Source organism: Pristiophorus japonicus, unplaced genomic scaffold (assembly GCF_044704955.1).
Source record: "Pristiophorus japonicus isolate sPriJap1 unplaced genomic scaffold, sPriJap1.hap1 HAP1_SCAFFOLD_45, whole genome shotgun sequence".
Classification (NCBI taxonomy): Eukaryota; Metazoa; Chordata; class Chondrichthyes; family Pristiophoridae; genus Pristiophorus; species Pristiophorus japonicus.
In genome coordinates, this window is record NW_027254352.1 from 3,372,126 (window position 1) to 3,385,318 (window position 13,193).

A 13,193-nucleotide genomic window follows, 5' to 3' on the forward strand; every position below is an offset into this window, starting at 1 on the left:
CAGTTGTACAGGGCCTTGGTGAGGCCTCACCTGGAATATTGTTTTCAATTTTGGTCTCCTAATCTGAGGAAGGACGTTCTTGCTATTGAGGGAGTGCAGCGAAGGTTCACCAGACTGATTCTCGGGATGGCTGGACTGACATATGAGGAGAGATTGGATCAACTGGGACTTTATACATTGGAGTTTAGAAGGATGAGAGGGGATCTCATCGAAACATATAAGATTTTGATGGGACAGGACTGGTTAGCTGTGGGTGGATTGTTCCCGATGTTGGGGAAGTTGGAGCAGGCACGAGGGGCTAGATGGCCTGCACCTGTTCCTAATTCTTGTGTTCTTATGTTCTTATAGCAATTCTGGAAGAATAACATTCAAACGAAATGTGACCTGACACCCAGAAAGAAGTGTTAAGGCAGAAGGTTAAATGCTGCATCCCTTTCTGCAATAAATTCATTTCACAAACTTTTCTCTGACCGAAATGGCACCAAACAAAAATGTTCCTTTCAAAGTCATTAAACTCCCGAATTTCCGTGCCCCGCGAATCTCCTGAATTAGATGCCTCTAGTTTTGCCGACTCAATCCATGTCCCTTTGCAATGTTCTGCTTCCACCCACACTATGAAATGTGCCACTAACTTATCGAATCATGGAAAGGTTACAGCACGGAAGGCCATTCGGCCCATCGAGCCCGTGCCGACTGTCAGCGAGTCCCACTCACCCGCCCTTTCCCCGGAGCCCTGCAATTGTTTTTCCTTCAGACACTTAACCAACTCCCATCTGAAAGATAAGATTGAGTCTGTCTCCACCGCCCTTTCAAGCCGTGCATCCCAGATCCTAACCACTCGCTCCTGTTCCTATGTGTAAAGTCTTGGAAACACGAGATCAATTCCTGCCACACTCACAGCCTTCCTAAATATAGCACCGTCATTCGATCCTCGTAAAACCAGCTCCTGAAGTATCGGCCAGCTGTGTAGGTTAAAGCTCTGGTTATTTTCCTAGCACTTTGTCAATCGCAGTGTTTCTGTAGTGTAGTGGTTATCACGTTCGCCTAACACGCGAAAAGTCCCCGGTTTGAAACCGGGTGGAAACATTTTGAACATTGTTCAATTGAATATTAGAAAAAATGGAATAATTGATATTAATGGTGCAATATTAACAAAGTTGTTGTTTATTTCTGCTGATTTTAATAACCCTTCAACTTGGCTGGAGTTTAATATTTTGATATTTCAAATAACAGTGTTGATATTTGATGTCTCCAAGATAAGAGAGACTGTTTGATGTCCTTTTTCTGACTGCTCCATTTTTGATCGGGGGGGAGGAGCGGTGAGAGATCGGGGCCCAGGAGCGTCGTGATCGGGGCTCAGGAGAGGCGAGGGCCCAGGGACAGCACGGGCCAGCCCACACTGCGATCTATGGATAGTCGGCGCATGTTTACACACTAGGTCCATGAAGCAGAGCTTGGTCCATGGTCGTCTTGGGTAATCCTTGCCTTTGGACCAAGACCTAGCTCTGTCAAGCCCGTTTGGTGGCTGGTGTGCAATGGTCACCCCACGTTAAAACAATCCAACCACAGGGATTTTCCACCCTTCAGGATGTAGTTCGGGACCTAGATTGTCAGGTCCCTCATCGAAACACCTGTGAACCCATCCCTTTTTAGTGTGGAAACTAGTCATCCTCGATACGAGGGACTGCCTAATACTATATTATTAACAAAATGCAGTGTCTCACAGCCCTGTTACAGTGGCTGGTTTCTCTGTACAGTTCTGTATACACTCAAACTCTAAACAGTATCTCTCACTCCCTCCCGTTTCCAGCCCTGACGGTGCAGAAAGCCCCTCTCAAAGCTGCACGTTCCGGCTGCTTTCAGTTGAGTTGTGAACGATTATTAAAGGATCCTGCATCTCCGCCTCGCTTCACAACAGCAGATCGAAGCCACAAACAACCTATCGACTAATCGCTCATCCCCAGCTCCAGAGTGAGTGAGGCCGGGACTGTCATGTATTCAACCAGCATTGTAACCCATGTATAATCTGACCTAAGTTGTACACTGTGAGAACAATGACCACTAGTGGTGAACTTGTGGGAGACATTCCTAACCTGGACCTTCAGGTATAAAAGGGGAAGTTCCACCCACTTCCATCACTTGAGTGCTAAGGAATAAAGGACAGGTCACAGACTGACCTTCTCTGAAGCATGGGCCTCGTGTGCATTTACACTGTATAGTAAGGACGTATCAATGGCGACGAGAAACTGGGATTTATACCATGCGAGCATGGCCACTAGCAGAACAGACGAGAGGTACTGTGTTAAGCAATGGTTGGGACAGAGATTCAACATTGTTAAAGCATCACACAGTTCTCCAGGCAGCCAAGGACAGTCAGGCATGTCCCAACATGTAGCCAAATCCAGAGGGGGTGTTCGACAGAGACAATGGCAAGCTGAACGGCGATTCACGTCATTGCAAGGGACAATGCGGCCAGTAATGGAGCCATCAACACCTGTTAATGGTGCACTCAAGGACAATCACGGGGCAGTCAATGACGATCGTCTGGCAACAGACCTTTTGTTTCCAACAGCAGCTCATGTTGGAGGCGTGGAGGCGCACACTCAGCCGGACTTTGCAGAGATGAGCAAAATACCTGCAGAAATTGCAGAAATGAACACTGGGGGAAATCGCTGGAAGCTGAAGTTCAGCAAGTTCATGTGGAGCACGTATACAGTTCATATACAAGGACGCCACCGATAATGATGAAAGTGCTCCTCAATGGCATCCCAGTATCAGTGGAGCTAGACACGTGGGCCAGCCAGACCCTGATGGGTATCAAATAGTTCGAAAAGTTGTGGGCGTCCAAGGCCAGGAGGCCAAAATTATTGCCGATTGACGCACAGCTACGAACATACACAAAGGAGATCATTCCGGTGCTAGGCAGCGCCACGGTAGTCGTGACCCACAAAGTTGGCTTGCTGTCATGAACTGGAAATGGGGCGACGTCAATACAATTTCCTCTGTGGAGCGAGTATCATGCTCACAGATCCTGGACAAATTTGACTCATTATTTCAACCCGGCATTGGCACTTTCATGGGGGCCAAGGTAGTGATTCACAAAAACCCGGAAGCCAGGCCAGTACACCACAAGGCCAGGGCGCTGCCGTACGTGATGCGGGAAAAGATAGAAGGCGAATTGGACTGCCTGCTAAGGAAGGCATCATCTCGCCAGTCGAATTCAGTGACTGAGCGAGCCCGATTGTGCCCGTGCTCAAGGCGGATGGGTCGGTCAGGATATGTGGTAATTGCAAGGCCACCATCAATTGGGTGTCACTCCAAGACCAGTACCCGCTACTGAGAGTGTAGGACCTCTTTGCGACGCTATCCGGTGGCAAGCCTTTTTCAAAATTAGACCTGAACTCAGCTTACATGACCCAGGAGCTGGCGAGTGAGTCGAAGAAGCTGACCACCATCACAACACACAAGGGGTTGTTTGAGTACAACAGATGTCCGTTCGGGATTCGCTCGGATTCCGCGATCTTCGAATGAAAGATGGAAAGCCTCCTCAAGTCGATTCCAGGGACGGTGGTTTTTCAGGACTACATCCTCATCAACGGTTACGATACTGAAGAACTTCTCCACAACCTGGAGGAGGTGCTATGCAGACTGGACAGGATAGGGCTGCGACTGAAAAAGGCGAAGTGCGTCTTCCTAGCTCCAGAGGTAGAATTCCAGGGGAGGAAGGTAGCAGCAGACGGGATCAGCCCTACTGCCTCCAAAATGGAAGCGATCCAGAGAGCACCCAGACCCCGTAACACGACGGAGCTGCATTCGTTCCTGGGGCTCCTGAACTATTTTGGTAACTTCCTTCCCAAATTGAGCACGCTGCGAGAGCCGCTGCACGTGCTCCTACGCAAAGGTCGCGCATGTGTCTGGGGGGTCAGCCAGGAAAGGGCTGTTAATAGAGCACGCAATTTGTTATGATCCAACATCCAATCTGTTAACGCTATATAACCCATGTAAGAAACTTGTGTTAACGTGCGATGCGTCGTGCTATGGTGTCGGGTGTGTGTTGCAGCATGTCAATGCCAAGGGTCAGTTACAGCCGGAAGCTTAGGACTCCAGAAGTCTGTCCCAGGCAGAAAGGGGCTACGGGATGGTAGAAAATGAGGCGCTCGCATATGTATATGCGGTAAAGAAAATGCACCAGTACCTGTTTTGGCAAGAAATTTGAGCTGGATACAGATCACAAACCCCTAACGTCCCTTTTGGCCGACAACAAGGCCATAAATGCAAACGCATCGGCCCGCATACGGAGGTGGGCACTCACATTAGTCGCCTATGACGACACAATTCGGCACAGACCGGGCACCGAAAACGGCGCCGATGCACTCAGCAGGCTCCCACTAGCCACCACTGAGGGGGCTACCGAGCATGGTGCTGAGATGGTCATGGCTGTTGAAGATTTCGGAAGCGAAGGCTCACCCGTGACAGCCCGTCAGATTAAAGTCTGGACAAATAGAGCCCCGGTATTGTCTCTAGTCAAGAAATGTGTTCTGAATGGGGACTGGGCAGCCACGTACAGGGCATGCCCTGAGGAAGTTAAACTATTTCACAGGCGCAGGGATGCTCTTTCGATTCAGGCCGATAACCTACTGTGGGGAAACCGCGTAGAAACCAGATGGGCAGAGAGGTGTTCATCAGAGAACTCCACAATGAGCACCCAGGCATTGTCATGAGGAAGGCAATTGCCAAGTCACACATTTGGTGTCCAGGGATAGACACAGATCTGGAACTTTGTGTTCGCAGGTGCAACACCTTTGCCCAGCTGGGTAATGCGCCCAGGGAAGCCCCCCTTAGCCCCTGGTCCTGGCCCACCAAGCCTTGGGCACGCATCCATAAGGACTACGCAGGTCCTTTCAAAAATGTTTTTGGTTGTAGTAGACACCTACTCCATAAGAAAGATTAGAAACATAAGAATTAGGATCAGGAGTATGCCATCTAGCCCCTCGAGCCTGCTCCGCCATTCAACAAGATCATGGCTGATCAGGCCGTGGTCTCAGCTCCACTTACCCGCCCGCTCCCCGTTACCCTTAATTCCCTTCGTGGTTAAAAATCTATCGATCTGTGACTTGAAGACATTCAATGAGCTCGCCTCAACTGCTACCTTGGGCAGATAATTCCACAGATTCACAACCCTCTGGGAGAAGAAATTCCTTCTCAACTCGGTATTAAATTGGCTCCCCCGTATTTTGAGGCTGTGCCTCGTGGTTCTAGTCTCCCCTACCAGCGGAAACAACCTCTCTGCCTCTATCGTGTCTGTCCCTTTCATTATTTTAAATGTTTCTATCAGATCACCCCCATCCTTCTGAACTCCAAGGTGTAAAGTCCCAGTCTACTCAATCTATCATCATAAGTTAACCCCCTCATCGTGTGGAATCAGCCGAGTTAATCGTCTCTGTATCCCCTCCAAAGCCAGTATATCCTTCCATAAGTAAGGTGACCAAAACTGCACGCAGTACTCCAGGTGCGGCCTCACCAATACCCTATACAGTTGCTGCAGGACCTCCCTGCTTTTGTACTCCATCCCTCTAGCAATGAAGGCGAACATTCCATTCACCTTCCTGATTACCTGCTGCACCTGCAAACCAACTTTTTGGGATTCATGCACAAGGACCCCCAGGTCCCTCTGCACCGCAGCATGTTGTAATGTCTCCCTATTCAAATAATATTCCCATTTACTGTTTTTTTTCCCAAAGTTGATGATCTCACACTTTCCGACATTGTATTCCACCTGCCAAACCTTAGCCCATTCGCTTCACCTGTCCAAGTCTGTTTGCAGCCTCTCTGTGTCCTCTACACAACCCGCTTTCCCACTAATCTTTATGTCATCTGTAAATTTTGTTACACTACACTCTGTCCCCTCTTCCAGGTCATCAATGTATATTGCAAACAGTTGTGGTCCCAGCACCGATCCCTGTGGCACACCACTAACCATCGCTTTCCAACCTGAAAAGCACCCATTTATCCCGACTCTCTGCTTTCTGTTCGCCAGCCAATTCTCGATCCATGCTAATACATATCCTCTGACTCCACGTACCTCTATCTTCGGAAGTAACCTTTTGTGTGGTAACTTATCGAATGCCTTTTGGAAATCTAAATAAACCACATCCATCGGTACACCTCTATTCACCATGCTCGTTATAGCCTCAAAAAATTCCAGAAAATTAGTTAAACATGATTTCCCCTTCATGAATCCATGCTGTGTCTGCTTGATTGCACTAAGCCTATCTAGATGTCCCGCTATTTCTTCCTTAATGATAGTTTCAAGCATTTCCCCACTACAGATGTTAAATTAACCGGCCCTTAATTACCTGCCTTTTGTCTGCTCCCTTTTTTAAACAGAGGCGTTACATTAGCTGCTTTCCAATCCGCTAGTACCTCCCCAGAGTCCAGAGAATTTTGGAAGATTATAACGAATGCATCTGCTATAACTTCCGCTCTGGGATGCATTTCATCAGGACAAGGGAACTTGTCTACCTTGAGTCCCATTAGCCTGTCCAGCACGACCCGACTAGTGATTGTGATTGTCTCAAGGTCCTCCCTTCCCAAATTCCTGTGACCAGAAATTTCTGGCATGGTTTTTTGTGTCTTCCACTGTGAAGATCGAAGCAAAATAATTGTTTAAGATCTCAGCCATTTCCACATTTCCCATGATTAAATCCCCCTTCTCATCTTCTGAGGGACCAACGTTTACTTTAGTCAATCTTTGCCGTTTTATATATCGGTAAAAGCTTTTACTATCTGTTTTTAAGTTTTGCGCAAGTTTAATTTCGTAATCTATCTTTCCTTTCTTTATTGTTTTCTTCGTCATTGTTTGCTGTCGTTTAAAATTTTCCCAATCTTCTAGTTTCCCACTAACCTTGGCCACCTTATACGCATTGGTTTTTAATTTGATACTCTCCTTTATTTCCTTGGTTATCCACGGTAGGTTCTCCCTTCTCTTATTGCCCTTCTTTCTCACGGAATATATTTTTGTTGTGCACGATGAAAGAGCTCCTTAAAAGTCCTCTGCTGTTCCTCAATTGTACGACCGTTTATTCTATGGTCCCAGTCTACTTCAGCAAACTCTGCCCTCATCCCACTGTAGTCCCCTTTGTTTAAGCATAGTATGCTCGTTTGAGACACTACTTCCTCACCCTCAATCTATATTACAAATTCAACCATACTGTGATCACTCATTCCGAGAGGATCTTTTACTAGGAGATCGTTTATTATTCCTGTCTCATTGCAAAGGACCAGATCTAAGATAGCTTGCTCCCTTGTCGTTCCGTAACATATTGTTCTAAGAAACAATCCCGCATGCATTCTCTGAATTCCTCCTCCAGACTACCGCGTGCGATTTGATTTGACCAATCAATATGTAGGTTAAAATCCCCCATGTTTACTGCCGTTCCTTTTTCACATGCCTCCATTATTCCCTTGATTATTGCCCACCCCACTGTCAAGTTATTATTTAGGGGCCTATAAACTACACCCACCAGTGACTTTTTCCCCTTACTATCTCTAATCTCCACCCACAATGATTCAACATTTTGTTCATTAGAGCCAATATCATCTCTCACAACTGCCCTGATATCATCCTTTATTAACAGAGCTACCCCACCTTCTTTCCCTTCTTGTCTATCTTTCCGAATTGTCAGCTACCCCTGTATGTTTAATTCCCAGTCTTCGCCACACTGCAACCACGTTTCTGTAATGGCCACCAAATCATACCCATTTGTCATGATTTGTGCCGTCAACTCATTTACTTTATTTTGAATGCTGCGTGCGTTTAGGTAGAGTGTTTAATATTAGTTTTTAAACCATGATTCTTAGTTTTGACCCCTCTTGGAGCCCCTTTATATTCATAAATATTGTTCCTTCCTGTTAACTTGTGGTTTACACTTAACCCAGTGCTACTCTGCTCTGTTGCCTCCTGCCTTTGGCATTATTTTTGGGGTCCTGTTTATCTGCACTCTCACCAACTCTAACTAGCTCAGAGCCGTCTCCTGCGTTCTGAATACTCCTCGCATTGAGGCACCGAGCTTTCAGGCTTGCCTTTTTATTACACTTTGACCCTTTAGAATTTTGCTGTACCGTGACCCTTTTTCTTTTTTGCCTTGGGTTTCTCTGCCCTCCACTTTTACTCATCTCCTTTGTGTCTTTTGATTGTGTCTCCATTTTGTGTCCCTCTGTCTCCCTGCATTGGTTCCCATCTCCCTTCCATTTTATTTTAACTCCTCCCCAACAGCACTAGCAAACACTCCCCCTAGGACAGTGGTTCTGGACCTGCCCTGGTGCAGACCGTCTGGTTTGTACTGGTCCCATCTCCCCCAGAACCGGTTCCAATGCCCCAGGAATTTGAATCCCTCCCTGCTGCATCACTGCTCAAGCCACGTATTCTTCTGAGCTATCCTGCGATTCCTACTCTGACTAGCACGTGGCATTGGTAGCAATCACGAGATTACTACTTTTGAGGTCCTACTTTTTAATTTAGCTCCTAGCTCCTTAAATTCATCTCGTTGGACCTCATCCCTTTTTTTACCGAAATATTTGGTACCAATGTGCACCACTGCAACTGGCTGTTCACCCTCCCTTTTCAGAACGTCCTGCATCCGCTCCGAGACATCCTTGACCCTTGCACCATGGAGGCAACATACCATCCTGGAGTCTCGGTTGCGGCCGCAGAAACGCCTATCTATTCCTCTTACAATCGAATCCTCTATCACTATCGCTGTCCCACTCTTTAACCTGCCCTCCTGTGCAGCAGAGCCAGCCACGATGCCATGAACTTGGCTGCTGCTGCCCTCCACGGATGAGTCATCCCCCTCAACAGTACTCAATGTGAGGCCAACGTGATATGCGCTACACTGCAGCCCATCAAATGGCGAGAAACAACTCAATATAAAGGATGAGCTGACAAATATCAGGGGCAGTGCAGTCTGGTCAATGTCAAACCCTCCTGTCTTATTCAGCAGTGGCATGAACGGGAGTCAGATGCCACAAAGTTTAATTAAAGACACAAATAGAAGCAACACTTTCAAATCTTTTCAGTGTAAAATTCTTTCACTTTATTTGAAATGCTACTGCATTGAATCTGAAAATACGCACGTTGGGATTGTATCTTCACTACTGATTGTATTTTGTGGGCACGGTAGGAATAACTGGTGCTGTTAAATTTGATAAAAGTTGCCGCAGATTCGTGGTGTCATCGGCAATGAAGATTTTGAACCAGAAAGCTGTAATACAGTGAGCAAAATGGGATATGGTTTTCGAGTTAAGATGCAAAGCACAGGACAAATGATTGAAGTATGGAGTGTTCCTGAGTTAGCATTTGTTTGATTGTGCAAAAGAAGGTGAGGGGTTAATTAATGATGGTTTCCCGTGAAAGGAAGAGAAAAGTTTAAGACGAAACGATATGGTGCCTGTCAGGTGAGCGCTGCTTGTGATACCTGGTGGGAATGGGCGGGGATTTTTAAGCCCCTTGTATTACAAAACCTTCATATAGACGAACATCTCCAGCTTACTGTGTAGGTCTCATGGTGCAACGGTAGTGTGTCTGACTCCAGATCAAAAGGTTGCGTGTTCAAATCACGTCGGGGTCGCTGTTGTTTTGGATATTTTTCTTCCAGAATTAATATTTCCTTTGCTATTTGGCAATAACCAGACCCTGACTCCAAGGTCTTTCTCACTGTTATCCCGGTGTCAGGCAGAAATGTTCTTTTTAAAAAAATACTTTATTCATATAAAAATGTGTGCAGTACATTCAAAAGCAGTTCAGTACATTTTGCTGCGGTCAGTAATCCCACACACCACATTTGGGTGCTGACGGGAGATCCGGTCGATATATTCCCTTGCTTTTCAGTTCCAGTACAATTCGGTACAATACGGGATACCTTGTAATACATTCAACAAATTACATCACACGTGTCACTATACAGCACATGGAATAGGTGATGGTACATTTACACTTTTTTTCAACGTGCATCACGAAACAGAGCTTATATTGCACTTGGCACTACATCGGTGTTTACAGATCATGGTGCTCTATGTACACAATAAAGAAGGTACAAGTACGGCCCGAGGGGAGTTTAATACTGATTCCTACCCCGGGGTTTACCGTGTCAGAAGGGCTTTAAACTGTGGCCCTTACCCACCGTGCCTTTGCGGCAATTACACCAATTTTAAGTGCATCCCTCAGCACGTAATATTGGATATTGGATTGTGCCAGTCTGCAACACGCAGACGTGGACATCTCCTTGCTCTGGAGATGGGCCTACTCCCAGCAAGGAACAGGAGGAAGCCCATTCAGCCCCTCGAGCCTGTTACACAGGAACAGGAGGAGGCCCATTCAGCCGCTCGAGCCTGTGACACAGGAACAGGAGGAGGTCATTCAGCCCCTCAAGCCAATTACACAGGAACAGAAGGAGGCCCATTCAGCCCCTCGAGCCTGTTACACAGGAAGAGGAGGAGGCCATTTAGCCCCTCGAGCCTGTTACACAGGAACAGGAGGAGGCCCATTCAGCCCCTTCAGCCTGTTACACAGGAACAGGAGGAGGCCCATTCAGCCCCTCGAGCCTGTTACACAGGAACAGGAGGAGGACCATTCAGCCCCTTGTGCCTGTTGCACAGGAACAGGAGGAGGACTATTCAGCCCCTCGAGCATGTTACACAGAAACAGGAGGAGGTCATTCAGCCCCTCGAGCCTATTACACAGGAACAGGAGGAGGACCATTCAGCCCCTCGAGCATGTTACACAGGAACAGGAGGAGGCCATTCAGCCCCTTGAGCCTGTTGCACAGGAACAGGAGGAGGCCCATTTAGCCCCTCGAGACTGTTACACAGGAACAGGAGGAGGCCATTCAGCCCCTCGAGCCTATTACACAGGAACAGGAGGAGGCCCATTCAGCCCCTCGAGCCTGCTACACAGGAACAGGAGGAGGCCATTCAGCCCCTCGAGCCTATTACACAGGAACAGGAGGAGGCCCATTCAGCCCCACCAGCCTGTCACACAGGAACAGGAGGAGGCCATTCAGCCCCTTGAGCCTGTTGCACAGGAACAGGAGGAGGCCCATTCAGCCCCTCGAGACTGTTACACAGGAACAGGAGGAGGCCGTTCAGCCCCTCGAGCCTATTACACAGGAACAGGAGGAGGCCCATTCAGCCCCTCGAGCCTGCTACACAGGAACAGGAGGAGGCCCATTCAGCCCCTCGAGCCTATTACACAGGAACAGGAGGCGGCCATTTAGCCGCTCGTGCCAATTACACAGGAACAGGAGCAGGCCCATTCAGCCGCACCAGCCTGTTACACAGGAGCAGGAGGAGGCCCATTCAGCCCCTCGAGCCTGTTACACAGGAACCGGAGGAGGCCATTCAGCCCCTCGAGCCTGTTGCACAGGAAGAGGAGGAAGCCCATTCAGCCCCTCGATCCGGTTCCGCCATTCAATGTTATCATGGCTGATCTGTGACGAAACTCCATATATCCATCTTTGGCCCATATTCCTTAATAATTTTGGTCAAAATGCGATGTAAAATGAACAACTGACCCCGCACCAACTGCCCTTTTCAGAAGGGAGTTACAAACCTCTCCCACCCTGTGTGTGTAGGAATGTTTCCGAATTTCACTCCTGAAACGTCTGGCTCTAATGTTTAGACTATGACCCCTCGTCTGGGACTCCCCAACCAGCGGAAATCATTTCTCTCTATCTACTCTATCTGTTCCCTTATTATCTTGAAAATTTTGATCAAATCACTACTCGACCCTCTAATTTCCAGTGCGTGTAATCTCATATCTTAATTTAAATCTTGGAATCCAGGTATCATTCTGGGAATCCTGCACAGTGCTCCCTCCAAAGCCAGTATAGCCTTCCTAAGGCAAGGTCAGTGAAAACTGAATCAAGGGACGGGTCTTACTAGACTTAATCTGATGGTTTCCAGCAGGCATTTGGTAAAGTCCCACACATCATCATCACCATCATCATCGGTGGGTTCTCGAACGAGGAAGGCTTACTTCCACATGGGTACACAGATGTTTCAATGAAGGACCCGATGTTCCAGTTCTGAACTCCAATCAAAGGGTGGAAGATGCCTGTGGGTGGATTGTTTTAACGTGGTGAGACCATTGCACACCAGCCACCACAGGGGCTTGACAGAGCGAGTTCTTGGTCCAGTGGCAAGGGTTAACCAGGATGGCTGGAGACCTGCTCTGCTGCACGTCATCAAAACCCAAGTCGCCGTTTGGTGCATGGGCAGGAACATCGGCGGGACCCAGGTAGAGCGGAGGAGCGGGAAGGTCAGTGTGGAGGAACGGTGAGAAATCGTGGTGGAGGATCGGTGAGAGATCGTCGTGATGGAACGGTGAGAGGTCGTGGTGGAGGAACGGTGAGAGATCGTGGTGGAGGAACGGGGAGAGATCGTGTTGGAGGAACGGTGAGAGATCGTGGTGGTCGAATGGTGAGAGATCGTGGTGGAGGAGCGGTGAGAGATCGTGGTGGTGGAACGGTGAGAGATCGTGGTGGAGGAGCGCTGACAGGTCGTGGTGGAGGAGTGGTGAGAGGTCGTGGTGGAGGAGCGGTGAGAGATCGTGGTGGAGGAGCGGTGAGAGATCGTGGTGGAGGAGCGGTGAGAGGTTGTGGTGGAGGAGTGACGAGAGATCGTGGTGGTGGAACGGTGAGAGATCGTGGTGGAGGAGCGGTGAGAGATCGTGGTGGAGGTGCGGCGAAGGTTAAACACAAGGGATGTTGGCAGAAATGAAAGTTGAGGCAATGTATGTGTTGTGTATATTAAAGCATGCACTCCCATATTCCGCCACCAGGGAGCTCATCCCCTGAAGTCTCAAGGTATCCCAGCACCCCTTGGGAGCACTGTATTTAAGCCGGCCCCGAAGGCCTGTTTCTCACTCTGGAGTATCTTATGAGAGACTGAGGCCACTGTTAATTTAACCTCCCTGTGTGCAGCATCATCTGTGTTGGGACCACAATAACTGGCGACGAGAATACGAATCCAACACAAACTTGCAGCAAACTGTGGGCATCCTGAAGAAGTTCTCGGAGGGTGAGGACTTGGAAGCCTATGTCGAACAGCTAGACCAGTACATTGTAGCCAATGAGCTGGACGGAGAAGGAAGTGCTGAAAAAAGGAGAGCGGTCCTCCTCAAAGTCTGTTGTGCA

The 13,193-nt window shown here is 48.2% G+C and overlaps 1 non-coding gene across 1 annotated transcript; it reads left to right on the forward strand.

Moving 5' to 3' along the window:
* The first annotated feature begins 1,013 nt into the window (after positions 1–1,013).
* On the forward strand, positions 1,014–1,086 carry trnav-aac (transfer RNA valine (anticodon AAC)). The gene has a single exon. It is a non-coding gene; the product is annotated as a tRNA-Val (tRNA).
* Positions 1,087–13,193: the final 12,107 nt, after the last annotated feature.